The 19,210-nt window shown below is 39.4% G+C and overlaps 1 protein-coding gene across 21 annotated transcripts in view; it reads left to right on the forward strand.

Moving 5' to 3' along the window:
• The window catches only part of SEMA4D (semaphorin 4D), a 100,263-nt gene that overhangs the window by 37,697 nt on the left and 43,356 nt on the right, over positions 1 to 19,210 (forward strand). For 14 of the 21 annotated variants that reach the window (XR_005629286.1, XR_005629287.1, XM_039724223.1 and 11 more), the window contains exon 2: positions 17,938 to 18,046. The gene's annotated coding sequence lies outside the window, so the exon portion shown is untranslated. Of the gene's footprint in view, positions 1 to 12,294; positions 12,307 to 17,937; positions 18,047 to 19,210 lie in introns of those variants that run through there. The other 7 variants (XM_039724228.1, XM_039724229.1, XM_039724225.1 and 4 more) reach the window with 2 other exon arrangements.

Genomic DNA, 19,210 nt, shown 5'->3' on the forward strand with positions numbered 1-19,210 from the left:
GCAAACAAAGTAAGGTGCTATTATAGTGCTATTATTTACAGGGTTTTGGTTGGTATTTTTGGGTTGTTTTGTTTGTTTTGTTTTTAGTTTTTTGCTCATGGTGTTTTGTTTGTAATTTAGCATAGCCATTAACTGCCTTAGACAGTGATCTGGAAGAGCCAGGCAAAATTAAAGGGGCCATTGTGCTTGGTACTATGATGAATGTATTTGCTGTTTCCTAATGGATTTGCAGCACTGTTGATTTCAGAGTTCTGTTGGATGCACAGTGAAACAGGTTTTGAACTAGTGGGTAATGGGATTAGTTTTCAGTTGGAAAACCACACTTACTCTTATTTGTACTGCCAGATGCAGCAGAAGTTAATCCTTTGCTGCAATATATCTCCTTGAAAAATCATGTTTTAAGCTGCTGCCAGAGAGATGCTAACAGATGGGAAATTGGAGAAATGTGCCTCTTAAGTTTGCAGTTTTAAAAGTCAATATATGTTCTCTATCTGTACTATGTGTAAAAGCAGTAACTTCACATAGGAGACTGACCTCAGGTTCATTCTTGCCTGGTTATACACTTCCAGTACTCTTGCCTGGTACATCCCCACATGGATAGGCAGCATCCTGACAGCTGAAAGCAGCTGTCACAGGTGTGTGGCAATTAAACATGGCACTTTTCCTGCCGTGCCCACAGCAGTTGTTTTAAGTCTTTATTTCCTGATAGCTGTTTTCCACATGCATTGGATAGAGTTTAAATGAACATAAGTTCTTAATTTCTTGGCTGGGCTTATATGAGTCTGTAACACTGAGATATTTTAAATTTGTCAGTCAGTTATTTGTCCTCAGTTGGACATTGTTTACATTACCAAATAATCCATTCAAATATTTAAAAACAAGCATTCCAAGATTCAATTTGCATTCCAATTTACTAGTCTATTGCCATTCTTCAAAATACAAGTATTGCCAAAAATGTTGTCAGTAATGTGCTATCTGCATATGATACATGCAGATACTGAAGTATTTTAATGTAAATATGAACAAAATATTTTCAAGAATTTTTGTATGCTTTTTTCAAAGGTTGTAGCCTTGGGATGCTAGCCAGACTTTGAACTGTAAAAGAGAGTATGAAGAATGCAGGATGTTTTTAACATAGACTGAACTGTGAGCAGATGGCTTCATTAAATTCTTTTTAGGCAAGGAAAGCAGTTGCTGCTTTTGGGACAAAATTGGCTAGAGCAACTACTTGTACTTTGTAATCCTAAGTGTGTGGCAGGTAGAATATTTGTACAACTCTGTGTAAAAAAATTGGTCCATGTACCTTCAAAATATACATGCAGGAGAGTGGTGTGAAATAATAGGCATGAATTAGAACAAAAGACTGAACATTTCATCGGTAAACTTTCTCTGTGTGTTTTTCTCTGCTAGTTGCTTTTTTTTGTTCCTTGACCCCAGAATTCCCTTCTTTGCCACAAAATCCTTTGTTTTACTCTTTTTGTGCTTCCTTTCTGGAGAGCACAGTGGAAAACTACATTTATAACTAAATGTAACAAAATGGAATTATAAGTGGCTTTTGAAGTAGAGTGATACCTGAAAGGTAATTTTCTTCTTTTCGAATATAAAAAACTTCTGGCAGAAGTGTATCAAGACCTTGGTTACGCAGGGTTTCAATGTTCTTGTGTTGATCAAAGTTTTGTTGTGTGTGCATTGTGAGCAGCTTTTTGCTTTGCGTGTACCTAAGCTGCGGTTAGGTACTTGATGCTCAATTCTCTCCTGATCCTTCTAGCTCCAGTGTTAAAAAAGAACTTCTGAAGTTTGGGTAAAGGCAAGTACTCCCAAGTCACAATGTTTGAATGTGCTCCTACAAGTAGAATGTCTGTTGAGCTTCAAAGATAGCTTTAAGGAGGAGAATTTGAAGGGCTGTTAGGTCCATTCAGAGTTGAGTGTTTCCTTTAATTTGTTGTCTTTAAAATTAAATTTGAAGACAGTGAACCTGGTACCTGGGAAGACAGTGTCCTGCTATAATGCCAACTTTATTGGTATTGATTGCAGCATATCCATTCTTTTGCCTGTGAAATGCCTTTTCATTACAAATTAGATGTTAGCTTGTTTTAAGTAGTGGAGGAGGACTGGTGCATCTGCTGCTGGTAGGTCTGAATTTGTATGTTAAGGCTTGTCTGTTGGTATATGGTATATTCTGGGGAATGTAAAACAAGCTTCTTTGTTGGTTTCAGCTCTGTTAAAATGCCTCTAGCAGATAATCTGGGGCAGTGGTGTTGGGATGAATTTGTTTTTTATGATTGAGTCAGGGGAATGCCTTTATTTATCAAGGTGCTTGTGTACCAGCTTGTTTACCATAATGAACCAAATAACTGAGCATAGTAGTTGTGTGGAAGTTTCTTGCGAATGTTAACATGTATTTGCATAATAGATCAAGACCATAGTTTTTAGCCAGGTTGCTTTTTTAAGGGTAAATTCGTAATGTACACATGCAGTGTGGAAACTGGCTGAGCCAGACATCATATTGCTGGAGGAAATTTTGTGCTTAATTAGAATCAATACATTCCACCATGAGAGTAGAAAATGACCTTGAGTTTTAGAGGATGAATTACTGGTGTGTTACTGGCCTTGTTTGAAGTTTCTCCCTGTGTTATTTGCACCCTGGATTCTCTTGTTAAGCTTTGTATGTCTATGATACTTTATTTTAAAATGCTGTCTTTGATCTGTGTGTTTTCCAGAAGTGTGTGTGGTACTAAGAGAGCTGGACAGACTTCTATTGTGATAGAAGTATCTGAGCAGATCCACTGTAAATGCAATTCTGGCCCTAGCTATCTCATGCCTGACATTGTCCATAAGACAAAGCTTTTGGACTTACCCTGGTTCATGTTTATGAAAACAGTCATGGCTGCAAGTGGAGCAGTTCACCCTGCCCCACGGTGTATCAGGTATTCGCCAAAATTGGCAGCATTTTTCTTACTCTTTCTTCCTCTCTGCCTCTTTGTTGCTGACAGGTGCAGCGCTGCTTCGTAAGGTTGTGGGCACCCTAATGGGCAGGTGTTCTAGATTGCACCCATTTTCACCTTCCATTTGAACAAGAACTGAATGTTTTATAACCATAGTTCTGGTATATCACTGAGTGTTAGCAAGATGTGCTGTGAAAAGTAGTCTTGTAAAACGCAAGGCCTTGCACGTCCTCTGGACAGGAACTCAGTCCTGTATTTATATGTCTGTCATTCTTTATTGATGTTTTGCAAACAAAGACTGCTAAGCCATTCAGACATCTGGGCTGAATCACATTTAACCAGCTTATGTGAGCGAATGTTTCTACCCATTCACGTAGTGAAATGTTTGCTGCAAAGCCTGGGATGTTCTGCGCGGAGATGAATGGCTGAATGTGGTTATGATTTCACTAAATTCACTCAGCTTGTTCTAACTATGGTCTTTTCCTCATAAAGGCAGAAAAGATTGCCACTTTGCAGTCTAGGTTTAATCTTTCAACCCATGGAAATTCTCTGCTTTTGCTCTTGCTCTGTTTAGCTTCTGTCAACCACAGACGCTTTAGAAGCAGAAGCAAAGGAAAGGATGTCTGCAGACATTTTGCAGATCAGATGCCTCTTGTGTCTGGTGAGCCTTGGTTTGGATCAAATAGTACACAATATCTGAAAACTTTTTTTTTTTCTAGTTTGGTAGTGTTTTTCTCTTCTAGTGGAGTAGATTTTCAACTTCCTTGAAACTGGAGATGTAATAATGATCTGTATTTTCAGAAGATAAGATGTCTGCTAAGACTGGAGTGTAAGTGATCTTAGTTGGAGTCTGCTTTGTTTCCAGATTTTTCCTAATATGCAGCAGAGGAAAATGAATCTGGTGTTCCCATATTCACTTCTGCAACTTTTACCTGGCGGTCCGTGCTGTAGGTCATAGATGTCAACAGCTTCACACTACACTGCTCCAGGAGCAGGGTGGGAGGAAGGCCGGTACTGCAGGGATACAGCCTTAAGCCGTGGCTTCAGCTTGTGCTTGAATAACTGCAGTTGCCTCTTCCATGTCCTTTTGCTCCCTTCCCTAACCTCTTGTGCTGCTGGTGCTACTTCTCTTGAGTGTGATATTTATGATGATGGGACTGTAGAGTGTCTTGGTTAAAAATTTATTCTTCGTCTTATTCCCCTGAGATAGCTTTCTTCTGAACAGCTGTCTGGTTTTTAAATTTGATTTTTATTTTTACTTTTTATCTCCACTGTATTATGTGGCATGTTACTTGGCCAAACAAGCTGTGCCTGTTCTGTTCTTGTATTGTTCTCTTCAGTGCTTACTGCAAATCCTGCTAATCGGTGGTTGTTTCTGTTTCAGGTATAAAATACTGACTCATTGTTACATTAGCTTCCTCGAGTCCTGTTGATGGGCAGCGTGCACTGTGTAGATTAAGAGTCTGAGTGCTGTGTAAACCCTGGCCTGACTATAGTATTGTTTGCAGAGTGGACTGGTATCTTGACTTTCAGGCCTGAAGACTTGCCGTATCCTTCTTCTGCTGGTGATCAGCCTTCTGCAGTCTCATGGATATAATTGTCACAGACAGTCTTCTAAAGGTGACGTGTCATCCTTTCTAATCCAATAGAGTTTAATCTTCTGGACTACGAACAATTGACATTATTGAAATTGGATTTGGCAATATTTTATATTCTCTAAGCATTTTTATTAGCTGTTTACTGTTTAAATTTGCAAGCTAGCAGCAGAAACAACTCCATGTTCCTCCATAGTTTTGCTGCTATGAAGATCTCTTCCTTTGAAAATACTTTTTACGTTTTTAAGTCTTCCAGTGTGCTGCAGTAACACACTGAAGTGTTTGCTTTATCTGCTTTAATAGATCACTTTAAGGTCTAGTAATCTTATTTGTCTCAATTTCAAGATGGGAGGGCAAGGACTGGAGGACTACAGACTTTTACTGGATGAGCATTTCACCTGAAAAATACCATTCAGCTCTGGGTTGTTTAGTCTCAGTGAGGCAATCCAAATGATGGCACATTTATTCCTTTAAATCATGCATCTCTGCTGTTGATATCTCAAGAATAGGCTACGTGCTTTGCTGTCTGAGAGATTGCTTCTTGATGCTTGTTGGTCTGAAAAATTATCATCCTGGAGTCAAAACTATGAAACAGGACCCTGCATAGCAATGGGAGAGAGAAGTCCACCTAACCTGTGCCTCTTCTGGCAGCATGGAAGAGAACAGAGGGTCTGGCATGGGGTCTTCGCTTGCACTCGCACCTCTCGCTTATCACCAGCTCATGGAGAGGGGTTTATTTAGGGTACAGGGTTTGGCTGCTGGAGGACCAGATAGAGAGCTCTTGAGGGAGTAGGCACTTTTTCTAATCTGTCTGCTTGCATATCCATGAGATTTTGGAGGGGTGTTTTCTAAGCTTGTGTGTCAGTACTGAAAGTGTGGTTGTACCACCCCTGTGGCTGGCGTGGGTCCTTCGGTGCAGTTGAAGGGGTCCTGTGCTGGCAAGGGAGTGGCTGCTGGAATGAGGTAGCTCTGGCAGGTGTCGAGGTAGCTGTGAAGGAGTGTGGTGAGTGGCTGAGAGATCCTCACAGAGGAGGGTGGAAAGTGATGGGAGGTGCTCACAAGCAAGCTGTACTACCAGCTCCTCAGACTGTTAAAGGGACAGATAAATAATGCTTATTAAACTTCTTTCTCCCCTGAAGCCTTATGAAGTGGCTTAGTAGGAGAGAACTATTTCACGAGTGACATAAGCATTAAGATGTGTAAGCTAAAAGCAGTGTAAACTTCCATTGAATTGCTGAAATTGCAACTTTTACAAGCCACATGAAAATCCTCACTAGGCAGGCTTCTCACCTTCTTTGTTTTGGGGTTGCTGAAGTCTTCAAGTCTTTCTGATTAGTAAAATCTTGCTTTTTTGAGCTGTTGTTCAAATGCCCTACCAAGTTAGAGGCTTTCATTGAGTCATTGTGACATTTCAGTAGTCTTCCTGAGCCAGGCTTTCACCAGCAGCCTCTGTGTACCACAGGAGCTGGTAGAGTGCTCTGCTCAGTAGCTGTTTCCCCACACGTGGTTGGTCACCTTATGTTTTTGCAGTTACTGTGTCCTTCAGAGATGATGCAGTTGATCCCAGGCTCTTGCACTCTTTCTCAGATATAGAACTGGCAACTACACTATCATGTATCGCTTGAACGTAATGCATATCTCTGAGCACTGGAAAATGAACCAGAGCACTGGAGAGAAGACAGATGCCATTGACAGGTTCTGAGCCTTGGATGAAAAAAGACTCACCACCCATGGACTGGTCTGAGTGATTGCTAGTCAGCAGCTCATCTTGGTCAGGACCTGACCAGATTGTTTTCAGGACATGTATTCTCAGGAAGTGTCCTGTGAAGTGTGTCTCTTGTTAAACAGGAAGGACTCTTATAGGAAATGTTCCAAGAAATCCTGTAGTAGGTCGAATGAAGCAACCGGTTTTCATAGTTTGAGAAGCAGTGGGAGATGAATCTTTGGTTCCTTGTGCATCATGAGTAATTTGGAGAACTTAGATGAGTGCCAGCAAGATGAAACTTTTATATCAATGATGAAACTTATATGAAATAAACCTAATTCTTTACCTTGTCAAAAGTTTGTTATTGTCTTGGTGAAGGTTAATTTTGAGCAGTACTTTCAAATGTTAACAGTTAAAATTTTTTGAATAATTTTAACAAAGGTAATTAAGGAATGGCTTTTTTTCCTGCTGAGGGGTGATGCCATTTAACATCACCTGAGGCAACACAGCATGACAAGTGTTTGCTTGCAGTTTTGAGGGAGGGGTCAACTGTTGTGAAATTGCATTACCATTTTCTGTCACTTAAATATTGGATATGCCACCAGCCTTTCAGAGCATGTTAGAATTCAAAAAAATCTTTAACTTATTCAGATACTTTTGAAGTGCCATGGCCTAAAAGAGCTAATGATAAAGTGCATAATTCCCATTGTGTTAGAAAGATAGAGAAGCTGTTTGAGCGTAGGTACTCTGGTACCTATATTTTTTCTGCAGAGTGACTACTAGTTTCAGACTTTCTCAGAGAGCAATCAGGGAAGTTTTGTTATCAATAAGAGGCAGCTTGTGTTGTGCCTCAAGGTGTGCAGTTGGCTGACCTTGCTGGTGGGCAACATTGCATGCAAACTGTAGTGCAGTTTCTTAAGTGTCACTGAATGACATATCTGTTGTTAAAGACAGTGTTTTGCCAAGCAGAAATATGTCTGCAGCCTGTAAAAATAAGGGAGCTGAAATGAAGCTTGCTAGCAAACAGTCCCAACAGGAGACAGGATTCTTAGCAACAAAAATAATGAGATCTGTCATTCTGTCTTAAATTGTAGAGGAGTGCTAGCAAAGCAGCTAATACATGGATGTTAATCTCGAGTACTGATTTCAGTTTGTAGTGTGTATACTCATGGTTACCTTGGATGACTTCTAATAGATCTGCAAAAGCTACTTAAGAAAAGCGAGCTGATCTTTAGTAGATTTAAATTCTCAGTGCAAGTCTGCACATCCTCTAGGAAGCTTGAAGATTAGTGTTTGTATTTTTTCATTAGTGGATTCAAAGAAGTCTAGGTAATAATTTGCTGGAAAGAAAACTGTATATCAGAAGTTGCTCCACAAATACCTAACCTTGCTGGATTCACATTTTAATAATGGGACGTTGGTTTGGGGTTCTTTTTTTGGCATAAACTCTGCAATAGTTTAAAGCTAATATTCCTATTAGAGAAAATTGGGGAAAGTGTCAAGGGAAAGTGAGAAGGAAAACAATGCTTTAATAAGAGTAATTCATTTGTTTACTGTATTAAGTCTGCCTTTATCAAACAGAAATAAAAACCAAAACTACCAGATTTTTAGCAAGTAAGCTCCATAGCAGTTGAAATTTAAATTTAGAAAATTAATACATCCACAAAGAACTTTAACCTTTAAAGTTTAATTTATTTGAATTAATGTATAAGGATGATACCTGTTTTGCTTTGTAGAAAGGGCCCATTTATTTTATAAGCCGTATGGAGGCTTTTGTTAGTTTCTTGCTTTATTAAGCGCGCTTTAGAAGAGAAGGGTATTTTGTGGTGTAGAATGATACTTGGAATATAGACAATGAAGGTGTCCTCTCGAGTCCTGTCTCTGCTTGTTCTGTGTTGTGCACCAAGGAAAGGGGATATAGCAGTCTTAAGGATGTTCTTCTTTGCATGTTTTACAGTATCTGATGACCTCAGAAAGTTATAAAGGGATACAGGGAAGCAGCTAATAGCTTGAACACCTCTGTAGAATCTGGTTCACAAGTAACATTAGTTGCCACTGAATTCTCTGACATATCTCTCTTGTTTGGGATTAACTTTTGCATTTGACTCAGCTTAACCTAATTTTTCAACTCTTGACATTTGAAATGTGAAAGCTGTAAGTGTTCTGGGGTGGGAATCTCTAGTTTGAGATAAGACATGAATGGTGGTTGCTGTGGCATTTGGAGGTCAGCATTGCTAAGGAAAGCTTTGTTTCTCTGTTGAGCCCTAAACCTTGTAGGAAGCACATAAATCTCATCTTGCCTCTAATGCCTTTGTGTAATTTTCCAGTTCTGCTTTTCTGTAATATTAAAAACCCCCAAATTTAGCTTTCAACAGCTAGAAACTTGTAGTAATTATCTGTTTTATCAACAGAGTTTGAGGCAGAACCTCTGTGGTGTGCATATCTCATATATTTTCTGTTAAAATATCTATAATGGTAGTGCAAACAAGGTTTTTCAAGTTAATTATCAAGTGTTATAATGACTTTCTCTGCAGCATTTCATTTGGCATAAGAAAAAGCTCATTTTAGGCTTTGCAGGAGTTAAAATCCCAGTAATGCTCATGAGAATGTTCTGCGAGCAAAGCTTCTATTAATCCTGTTCCTGACACGCTCACACATAATTTGATGTGAAACCTGAAGCACTTGTACTGAAAGATCCGCACCTGTGTTTTTGGATGTATGGAAAGGAGTGATATGGGCACAAATTGATACCCAGTTACTAGGTAAAGGTCAGAATGACCTTTGCATTATTAATATCAGCACAAGGGTTGTATTGAGGCAGGAACAGTTATGATCAATGCTGTGTAACCCCGCAGAATAGATGTAACAGCACATAATTAATCACTGCATTTGTGGAAGATCAGAGGGTTTTGTTTTGTTTTTTTTTTTCCATACTCCTGAGTCATTGCTGAGTTGTTGCTGACTGAGTTCTGCTTATGTTTAACAAGTTCAGGTCTGTGCAAACATTTTTGTATTTGCTGGTATCTATAATTTCTTTGTGTATCTTATAGAAGAGTGCAGATTCCCTGGCTGTACATAGTTTAAAAAAGAGCAAAAGTTATTAGTGAGCAATGGTAAAATAATCTAAGGATGATTTCTAAAATCTGTGTCTGTGCTGTCTGTGGCAAGCACTAGCAGCGTATTTCAGAAGTATATTTCTGTTACTTTTCAGCATAAAAATTGAGAGGATTGATACAGAGCTTTTAACACAGTAAAAAAGGATAATAACCAGATCTTAAACATAGCAAAATCCCAAACCTTTTAAAATGCTTGCCATTGAAGCTGTTTGCATTAGCTGTATCTGTTAAGTGAGATGATGAGTTTTTAAATTTCAAGGCTATTTTACTGTTTCTTGCTTTGTAAGAAAACATGAATTGCATTTTGCTGTTGGAGGTGATTCCAGCTGTTTAAAACAACCCTTGCAGTGTGTGGTGAATTCTGAATTTTGACCTTAGACCTCATGTGTCGTGTTTTGAGTGAGGTTGGCTGGGACATGTGGTTGTGCCATGGCATGTCATCTTTGCCAGTCCTTAGGGACAGTAGAATTTCTTAAATATGCTAGCAAGTCTAATGGTAACACGCTTTTGGCAATTGTTTAAGCTGATGAGAAGGAATTGTAGTTGCTTGTCACTGGCAGAATAAAGGAAGTTGTTTTCGTAATGATGTTGCAGCAGAAGAGCAGTGTTTACTGTTGGGGAAGTGATGTTACTCTTGGGTGGACTTCTGTCTTTTCAACATCTTTTTCAGCAGGCAGTCCTGCAGAAAGCTCCATACCTCATGGGTGCTATACAGCATTAGAGATGTCTGTCACAGGTCTAGTCATATACAGCCCTCAGACCTTCAGGGTTTTCTTTCATGGACCAGGATCTCTCATCTCTTCCTCACTTTTTCTTATTTTGGCCCTGAGATGAGGCAAGGAGGACTTGGAGTCAGTCTAACACTTGGCACTCCTGTTTTTTCCCCTTGCCCAAGGAAGACCCAGACTTAACGTTTCCCATAGCGTTGCACTTGTATTTCAATCTGCCACAAGCTGTCATGGCTGCTGAAAGGGATACTCTGTGTGGATTTAAACTCCCTTGATCTAGCCCCTCCCCAAACCAGATTTTTAGCCTGTGGAGGTTGATCAGTTGACCTCCCTGATTAGTTGCACACTGGTGTAGGTCTGGATGGGGAGTTACGGATGGAGACCAGAGGACACAGAGGCGGCCAGAGGCAGGATGGCTTAAGTAAGCAGGCTGGACACTTTGCCACTGCAAGGAACAAGAGCAGTGATCTTACTGTTTTTCCCACCCCCATTTCAGGGACCCAGGGGATGATTGTTTTAAGCCATTCACCCTGGCACATTGCTAAATTTATGATGACTGTCTTAAAACCCAGAAGTTCATGTAATTTATGAGCTGGTGTCTAGGATCTACAGAGTCTAAATGTACTGTTTTAACAAGAGTGAGTTATCTCATCCTACAAGTGGAATACTGTAGGAGAAAGAGGAAAAAAATTGTTACCTGGTGGTAGACCAGGTGTGAGGGCCGAGAATGTCAGACTCTGCTTGCGTCAGTGCAATGAAACTTGAAAAACTGCATTGCTTCTTTATGCTGTTGCTGTTGTATCTGAAAAGAGAGCTTCACATTTGTTGTCTGAAAGTCACATATCAAAGAATAGGTATGGAAAGTAAAAATAAGATGTTTTTGTTATTTTCACTAATGCAAGGGTAAGCAGACCTGAGGGAAACTACTGGTTTTATGGTATGTTGTTTTTAATTCTTTATTCTCTATCAGGTTTTCAGTGGAAATAAGTTTAGAAGCCAGGACTATGTTTGCTTTGAGAAGATTCCCTATATGACTTTATTAAATGAGTGGGTGACAGGAAAAAAGGAATTTAAGTTCTTTGTAAGTCTTAATATCCCTGTCTTCTGTCATACAGAAACCCAAGTGGTGAAACTTGCTGCTGAAAAAGCAGCTTCCCAAACAAACAGCACGTGCATAGAGGCACTGACTTGTCAGTTCTTGGAGCTTTGGAAAGAGAATTGACAGCATTTGGTGGTGACTCTTCAGCTAGCTGCCATAGAAATACAGTTAATTGACGAAAAGGCATTTTGAAAGAGGGCTTTATTGCACCACCTTCAATGTGTGTAATGCCAGATGGAGGAAAAATTGCATAGATTTTTTGAAAGTTCAGGCAGCATGATTCATGAAATACAAAGGTGGATTTGTGTGATTGGCAGTAGAAGCAACTCTGTGGAGGAACAGGTAAAGCACCTGGGAGTGGTGATACTTCCATCCCCTTTCTGCATCCAAAACTGTGAACTCAAAATCACAGACCTGTTTGGCATTTTGTTGTTGTAGTTCTTCATCCCAAGCGTAACTGGGAATGTGGTACAGGTGGATTCAAGAATGTATTAATTTCTTTGTGGTCCATTCAGGTTGCCTTGCTATATTGAATGGGCATGTTTTTGTTATGCTATGAAGTGTTGTCCTCACCAGTTCTAGTGACATTCTCATTATGATTTGTGCAATTGAACACGAGAGGAAGATAGTTTCAAAGTGGCATGTGTGATAAAGCAGGTGTGATGCATGATAGTAAGGTAAACATACTCAGAACTAGGACAAATATTACCTGCACATAAGTCAGAGATGTCCTTGCATAACTAGCATAACTTGCAGTGCTTGAGGAAATCCCTTTTTATAGCTTTTTAGGGTCTTTTTGGACACAAACGTTTTGTTTTGGTTTTACAAAAAAATGGGTGCATTCCACCTGTGAATTTTAATTAGGATTTTTTTAAATAGTAGATAACACTGCAAGGTTCAATTTCTGATATTTATATAGCCAAAGACAGTTAAGTTTTGTTTTTGTTACTTATCCACTGTTTTGAATAACTTGGTTCAAATTCCCTACTTCAGCAACCTTGTGCAACTCCCTCAGGGAGGCTGTGCTGGGTCTTACACAACCAGGGAGCTGACTCTGGCTCCTTGAACTGAAGTTGCCTTTTTCATCCAACACAGACGCTTTTTCTCAGGACTGACAGGTAACCTCTTCCAAGGCTTCTCTTTAGGGTGCAAAATGTTTTGCTGTGCTGTTGAAGAAGTACTAGTTTGTAATTATGTGTTGAGGTGAAAATTCCTCCACTTTTTCCTTCTGTTGCATTTAATGCCAAATAACTTTAGGGAATTAAAAAGAAAAAGGAAGGCAGTGTTTCGAATGTGCTTTTAAAACTAGTTTAAAGCTGGTTTTGCATAGTGTCCCTGAGCAGCACATGGTGTTGACAGCGTGTAGGAATATGTACAGCCTAACAGGTTGAGTGTTCTCAGTGGTCCAGCTGGCCTAGAGATACTTTGGTAGTGAAAACTGCTGCTGTGTCGAAAAGGTAATTGTTGTATTTACCTCCTCTGAGAGTCAAGAAACAAGAACCTGTCAGTAACTGGCATATTTTGTTAAAAACTGGCTTGAAAGCATGAAAACCTAGAAACTGATTATGGACAAGTGTTTTTCTGCACTGTCAAGATAGTAAAATATTCAGTTCTAAAGAATGTGAAAGATTGTTCATGTCTTGTGGTTTTGGTTGTTTTTTTTTTTTGTGGGGGGGCTTTTTTGTTGTTGTTTTGGTTTGGTTTTTTGGGGGGTGGGTGTAGTTTGGTTTTTTTTTGGGGAGGGGGCCCTGTATTTCTCAAGGCAAGAGAGAAAAATGCCAAGATAGCATTGAAAAACACTAAATATGAAACACTGTGAAGTCTAGGTACCTTGCAATATGTGTTTAGATAACTCTTAAACATATTCAAACTGACCTGTCAACACTGCTAATGCAGTTTATGTAAACAATCCAGAAAAGTAAAACCAGGAAGTACTCTAGTATTACACAGTTGAAAAGGAACAAAAGTTCTCTGAAAGTGACAAAATTGATTTGCTTATTTGATCTAAGCTCTTAAGAAAGCGGGTGGTATAATACAGCATGTTGATCTTAGTTTTAGCTTTCCTGGGTTGGCATGTTGTCAGAATGAATATGGAAATAGGTATCTTCTCTCACCAATATTAGAAGATGTTTCACCATAATTGGGCATCTGATAGTCTGTTGGATAAGACACGTGTTTTTGTGCGTCTTTGGGGACATTTTAGCTGTTGATTTTCCTTTAGGAACCTTAAAGAACATCTTATAAAGAACAACAATGAAAAATGCAGGCAGAATTTAGACTTCTGTTTTCTGTTACTTTTAATTTAATGATAAAGAATAAGATTTAGAGGCTTATCTGCTGTTCTTGTTGTTTAGGTTTTTTAACCAGCAAATAATTTCCCACATTGCTCCTTTTCTGATAGAAGGAGAAGGAGACATGGATTACATGGGATTTTATGACAAGAGGGGTAGTAATTTTGTCCTTTATGTTGATCTTGTTGAAATAGAAAAATTGTTGATTGTGGAGGCGGTCACAGTGATCTCTGCTCTCCAAAGACTGTTTGTGTATTGACCAGAATATTGTAGTGTTCCTTCTGAACTTTTTTCTTCCCTGAGTGAAGGCTGTTTGAATACATAAAATTTTTACATGTCTCTGAAGTGGTGCCTTAAAAAGATTAATCTCAAGCCAAAGTGCTGGTACTGGTTACTTTCTTTATGCATTTGTTCATCCTTGTTTCATCTTTCATGCGCTGTGGATGTTGGTCTCACACAGTTGTGTTGGTGTTCTCTGCCTTTACTGTAATTTTCTTCAGAACCATTACCATGCTTTTTATTAAAGTACTCTTGTGTTGATATTTGTACAGTATGGTAACTGGAAGAAAGCTGAAATTGTGAAACCCACTCAGATCCTTTCCTGAAGAAGGCTTGGGATGCATAGGTACTATCATGAAAGCTCCCATTCACTTATATGGAAGTTAAGTTGCTTAATTACAGATTCTCTTAATATCCTGAAGAATGGAGAAACTCTTATCATGGCAGTAGCTGGCCCAACCTTGATATTCTTATTGGGATTCTTTTGTTGTTGGGATGCAGGAGGCATTTGTAGCTCTCTGCCACCAGTTCAGTCTCTATATTTTTCTTGGCTGTTTTGAAGATGCTTGTGAGATCTGAGGAGTGCTGAGGTGACAGAAAGTAAAACTGAGGATCCCAGCAGAGTTTGGGTGAGATAGAGCTGTCTTTTTGAGATCTAACTGAGCTTTTTTCACTTCACTGTTTCAGAACAAGGTTTAGCATAGGCTTCTGCTTCAGGTTAAAGCTCAAGAACTTATTTTTCCTACAATGTTTAGGAAAAGTAGACGGGTGAGTAAGGAAGTAAATGGGTCTGTGAAATGAAGATTTTTCAATAGAAAGTAAACTTTGCAGGCAGGAAAGGGGAAGAAAAAATTAGAGCTTTGCTCTCCAAGTATTGTAGCACGTTTGTTACTTGATTTTTCACCCCCAGTGTCTTGCACAGGTGGTGCAGGTATAATCACCAGCCCCATCCAGAGTGGGTGGGGGCAGTGTCAGCAGCAGTTATTTTAGTGTTTCAGATCAATTATTTAAATATAGGATGGTAATATGCACTGTTCTTGAAGTTTGTAGTCTAGCCTACCTTTTCATGTAATTCAAAACTCTTAAAACCACTCATAGCATTAACAGGAAAGTTCTTAGTCACAGACGCTGTCTGTGAGCAGCTGTCTGTGCAGTCTTACTCATAGCTGTATGTTGGCTTTATTGTGGCTTCTATATAAGCTTTTAAAATAGTTTTTCTAAGAAAGCCAGTATGCATAGGTTGTGGCTGACTTGAAACAGAGGTAGCAAATATAGGTCTAGTTGTGATTATCAAGGTATTTATCTGAAAATGGTATTTCAGTAAGGTGTATAGTGCTGTAGCACTAAAAATGTTCCCAAACTTAAAAATTGCCCCTATGGGCTTGCAAAGAGACTTCCAAGTAAAGAAAATTTGTTTATAAGCTAGTTTTCTTGAGTTTCCTTTCTTTTTCTCTTCATTTAGAATCACAAGGACCTGGTTATAGCAGGCATGTGCTTGAATAGAAAATGAAAGAAATGCTGCTGATCTGGATGGTAATTGATGTGCAGGAGGAAAAGTAGTACATGGTAGTTGATTTTGGATTTTAATTTTTTTCTAAGGCAACTAGGATGTGACAGCCAGAAGTACCTTGTAATACGTTAATGTGGTTTGGAATTTGACAGATTAGAAGCCCTTCAAATAAATAAAGTGTATGCAAACATACATAATATGAAGGATTGTGGATATTTTATGAAAAATTTCGTTAAGGTGACTATGCCTTTATTCTACATAATGTATTCCAGGCTGTCTTTCATTTATAATCCAGTAGGTGTTTTCTTTAATCTTTGAAGACTTATTCACAGTTGTCAAAATAATGAGGTATTCGTGGTGTAGTTTTTCTCCCCAAGCTTAAGTAATCATTGCCAGAAGAAACAGTTTAGAGGGTTTTTTTTTTCTCATAAGTTTAGACTTAAGTATTTGCAGTATCTGCTGGAAAGGATCACTTTTGAGGTTCGGGTCGAACAAGAGCCCCCTGAAGGATGTCTGCCAACCTGCAGTGCTCACATGGATGTTTAATTTCATGCTCAAATCTGAGTTGGATTAAAGGTCTTAATTATGTCATAGCTTCTGGCAAGCTGGGAGTAGTTTCTTGTGTGTAGCATGGCTACAGGTGGTGTCTTGACAGGCAGGCAGTGGCAGTGTGACCAAAGGAGCCCCTTCAACTTAGCCCAGCCACCCTCACACCCAGCCCCGTGCCTGTGGATTTCTCTGCTGGAAACACTGATTGGTTACTGGCCCCTTCCCAAGGTCCACACTGAGGAAGGATGGACTGCTCATAGGAGGTGAGCTTGGAAGTCCTAACAGCTCCTCTTCCTCTTATCATCCCCATGGAAATCCAGAGGCTGTCTGAGAGGTGGCCTGACCTCCAGCCATCTGCCACCTGTCTTTCAATCCCCGGTGACCTCAGATCATAGTTCAGAAACCTGGAGCTATTTGCCGAGATTTGAAAACCTCCATGTCGGGCTGTTACTTACTTTAAAGTAAGCCAGGAAAGTATACAGGTCAGCTGATTTGCTGCTAGGCTTTTCAGAGGAGTTTCACACCTACTCTAGCTATTAATTTAGATGCAAGTGCTTTGTTAAGTGAAAGTGCTTGTACAAGCTGTAGGCTGCTGGAAGCTTTCTCAAGAGAGGTGAACGAGAATTTTCTTTTTCCCTTAAGGTACCTGAAGCTAAAATAGATTATTATAGTTTGTTCTGGGAGCATAAGCTGTATGGAGGCGTACTTGGATCTGAAAACTCCAGTAGCAATAGTGGCTATGTTGATTGATAGCCCCTTGTGGCAAGCAGGATTTTCTGGTAAATTTTACTTATTCACTTCAGTACTGAGTAGCTAAAGCCATAGAGGTGATCTGGTGTAAGTTGGTTTGTAGAGAGCTTCATAACTGGTCAGATGATTTACAGCTTGCCTTCTCTAGTTCGTTTTCAACAGATTGAAAGGTGGATGGGGTTTTTTTAACATCAAAAGTAAATCAGTTACATTCTGCTACTGTTTAGTAGCAGGCTGTTAATAACATTGATGGGTGTAATGGATTTTTGTGGGGTATCTTGTTCAAAAAAGGTTGAGGGGAGAATCAGACTACCTCACCCCCTTTATATAGCCCAAAATGTACTGAAAAATACTACTTTTTTAAGCAAAAGTATGTTTGATGTAGCTGTTTAATGCCTTTTACTATACTGGTAGCCACAAAACATGCGCTGTTGAAGATCTCTGGAAAAGACCATGTACAGGCTCTCCCTTAGAGACAGACCTGCAGTACTGAGCTGCTTCTTACAATTTTCTCTAGCCTTTTTCTTTTGAGGCTTCTGTCTTCTGAGCCATTACAATATTCTGGGACATGAATTAAGCCTTCAGAAGTGCAACGGAGATTTTTTTTGTCAGGTGCACCATCTTACCACTTGCATCTGTGGGAACCCCTTTACTGTTGACTATAGTGAAATCTACTTCAGACCGTCAGTGACTTGCATTTAAAAAACACTATCTCTTCACATGGCTCAGCCTTCTAAAAATGCTTTTATGAGCATCAGGAAATACATATGAATACAGTCTGATGTAACAGTGTTGGGATAAGTGCTTTGTCGTGTCCAGTTGTGATTGCTTCAGAGTGGCCCACTGTTGACCTGTGATTACAGCAAAATAAATACAAGCATGCTGGGTGGTGTTGTCGGTATCCGGAGCCTCTTTCCTAAGCTGGTGCATAATGCAGTTCTTTAATAATGGAGGAAAGTGCTGGAACTGATTTATATGAATTTTGTAAAGGTAGTTGTTTTTGAGGCTAGCTGGTGTCTAACCTCTCTAGTACTTCCCATACCAGCATGTGAGGGGTCCCAGACTCTTCCTGATATCAGTAATTGCTACTGCAATGCAAATACTGAATAATTTTGTGCTGGGTAGATATCAGCCAGCTTGGGATAGGAGATACAAATTGAGTTTTAAAAGGGCTGATGTGTCTGCTTTTTATCAGGTCTGCTTAATATTTTTTTGGTGTTAAGTGCAATGTCAGGATCTTGGCTCACTGGACGCAAATGTAGCAGTTCTGGGTTTTGTCAGGAATGTTTTGCCTTGGAAATCTGGAAAACAAAAGCCAAACTTTTGGGGGAGGATTTATTTTAATTCCCATATCAAAACTTGCCTTTCAGGATTATGTGGTACTGATGTCAAAGCCTGCTTCTTACCTCTTTCCAGAAAGGACGTTTTTCTGACGGCTTCCCAGCTCTGGAGTGTGCAGGAGGCTCTGAAGGGTGGCAGGTATGTACATTGAAACCAGAGGTACATCCCCACAGCAAGGAGGGCTGTGTTGGATTCGTGGTGACTGTTACAGGTGTCCTTGTTAGCAGAAACAAATAAATGTACTTCAGGAATACTGGGGACTTAGTGCATACTGAAAAATGTAAATCAGAATTGAATTGAATTATAAATTGATTTATTATATTCTTTTGCTTCAAGACCAAAATACTCAGGACACTTACCAGGAAGGACTTCTTTCACAGGAACATACTCTGTATTTACCTGTTCTTTAGTTACCACTAAAAGGTCATTTTCAGGGTTGCACCTCCCCTGTGTTATGTGGTTTATATGTATGAAGGGGTCCTGGCCTTGCTTTTGGAGATGTTGGACTCTGAAAGTGTTGCTGGACAGCCAGCATAGGTTTTTTTTAAGGCACATATACCTGTTAATTTAGACAAGCAGGTACTTTCACATATGCCATTAACTGCCAGGAGGCATCTTCAAATGACTAATTTAGTCCTATGAGCCCAAGAAAAAATGACAAAGAAACTGAGCAATATTTTTTATTGTGGCAGTATGTTTAACTAGTAGGAGAAGATGAACTTCAGGAACTTTCCTTCTTGCTTGGTTCTAACTGCAGCACGTCACTGTCACAACCCAGCTTTAATATTTGGGAGTACCCAGTCAAGCAGAAAAGGGTCTTAGAATATGCCCAGGGAAGCTTTTGAATTCTGTACTTGGGATAACTTTGCATTCAAGTTAGCACTTTTCTGTTGCTCTTTGAAGTTGAATGCTATTCCTAGATATCTATCCACAATAATTGTAAAAATAAGGGTCTTAATCTGTTTTGTCATTATTTTTTTTCATGTAATACTTTATCTTTGTATAATCTTTGCCTACAGAAAAAAATGTAGTAGTGAAAGGAGTGCGAGTTTAAAAAGTAACAGATCTCTAGTAGTATCCCTCTGAAGATAAATTCTCTTCTTTAAGCACAAGCATTAGTTTCCTGAGGACTACTTGATGACATATTTATCATGTAGAAACAGAAAATACTGATTTCTCGCCTAAAACTGGGTATTTGCTTCTACAGCTTTTATATTCTAGCAGTAGTGCACATCCTCCAGCAGGCTTTGTGGTAGTGATAAAGACCACATCAAATTGTCTTAGGAATCTTCATCTAATTTG

The sequence above is a fragment of the Passer montanus genome, unplaced genomic scaffold (genome assembly GCF_014805655.1).
Source record: "Passer montanus isolate IOZ18808 unplaced genomic scaffold, ASM1480565v1 scaffold52, whole genome shotgun sequence".
NCBI lineage: Eukaryota > Metazoa > Chordata > Aves > Passeriformes > Passeridae > Passer > Passer montanus.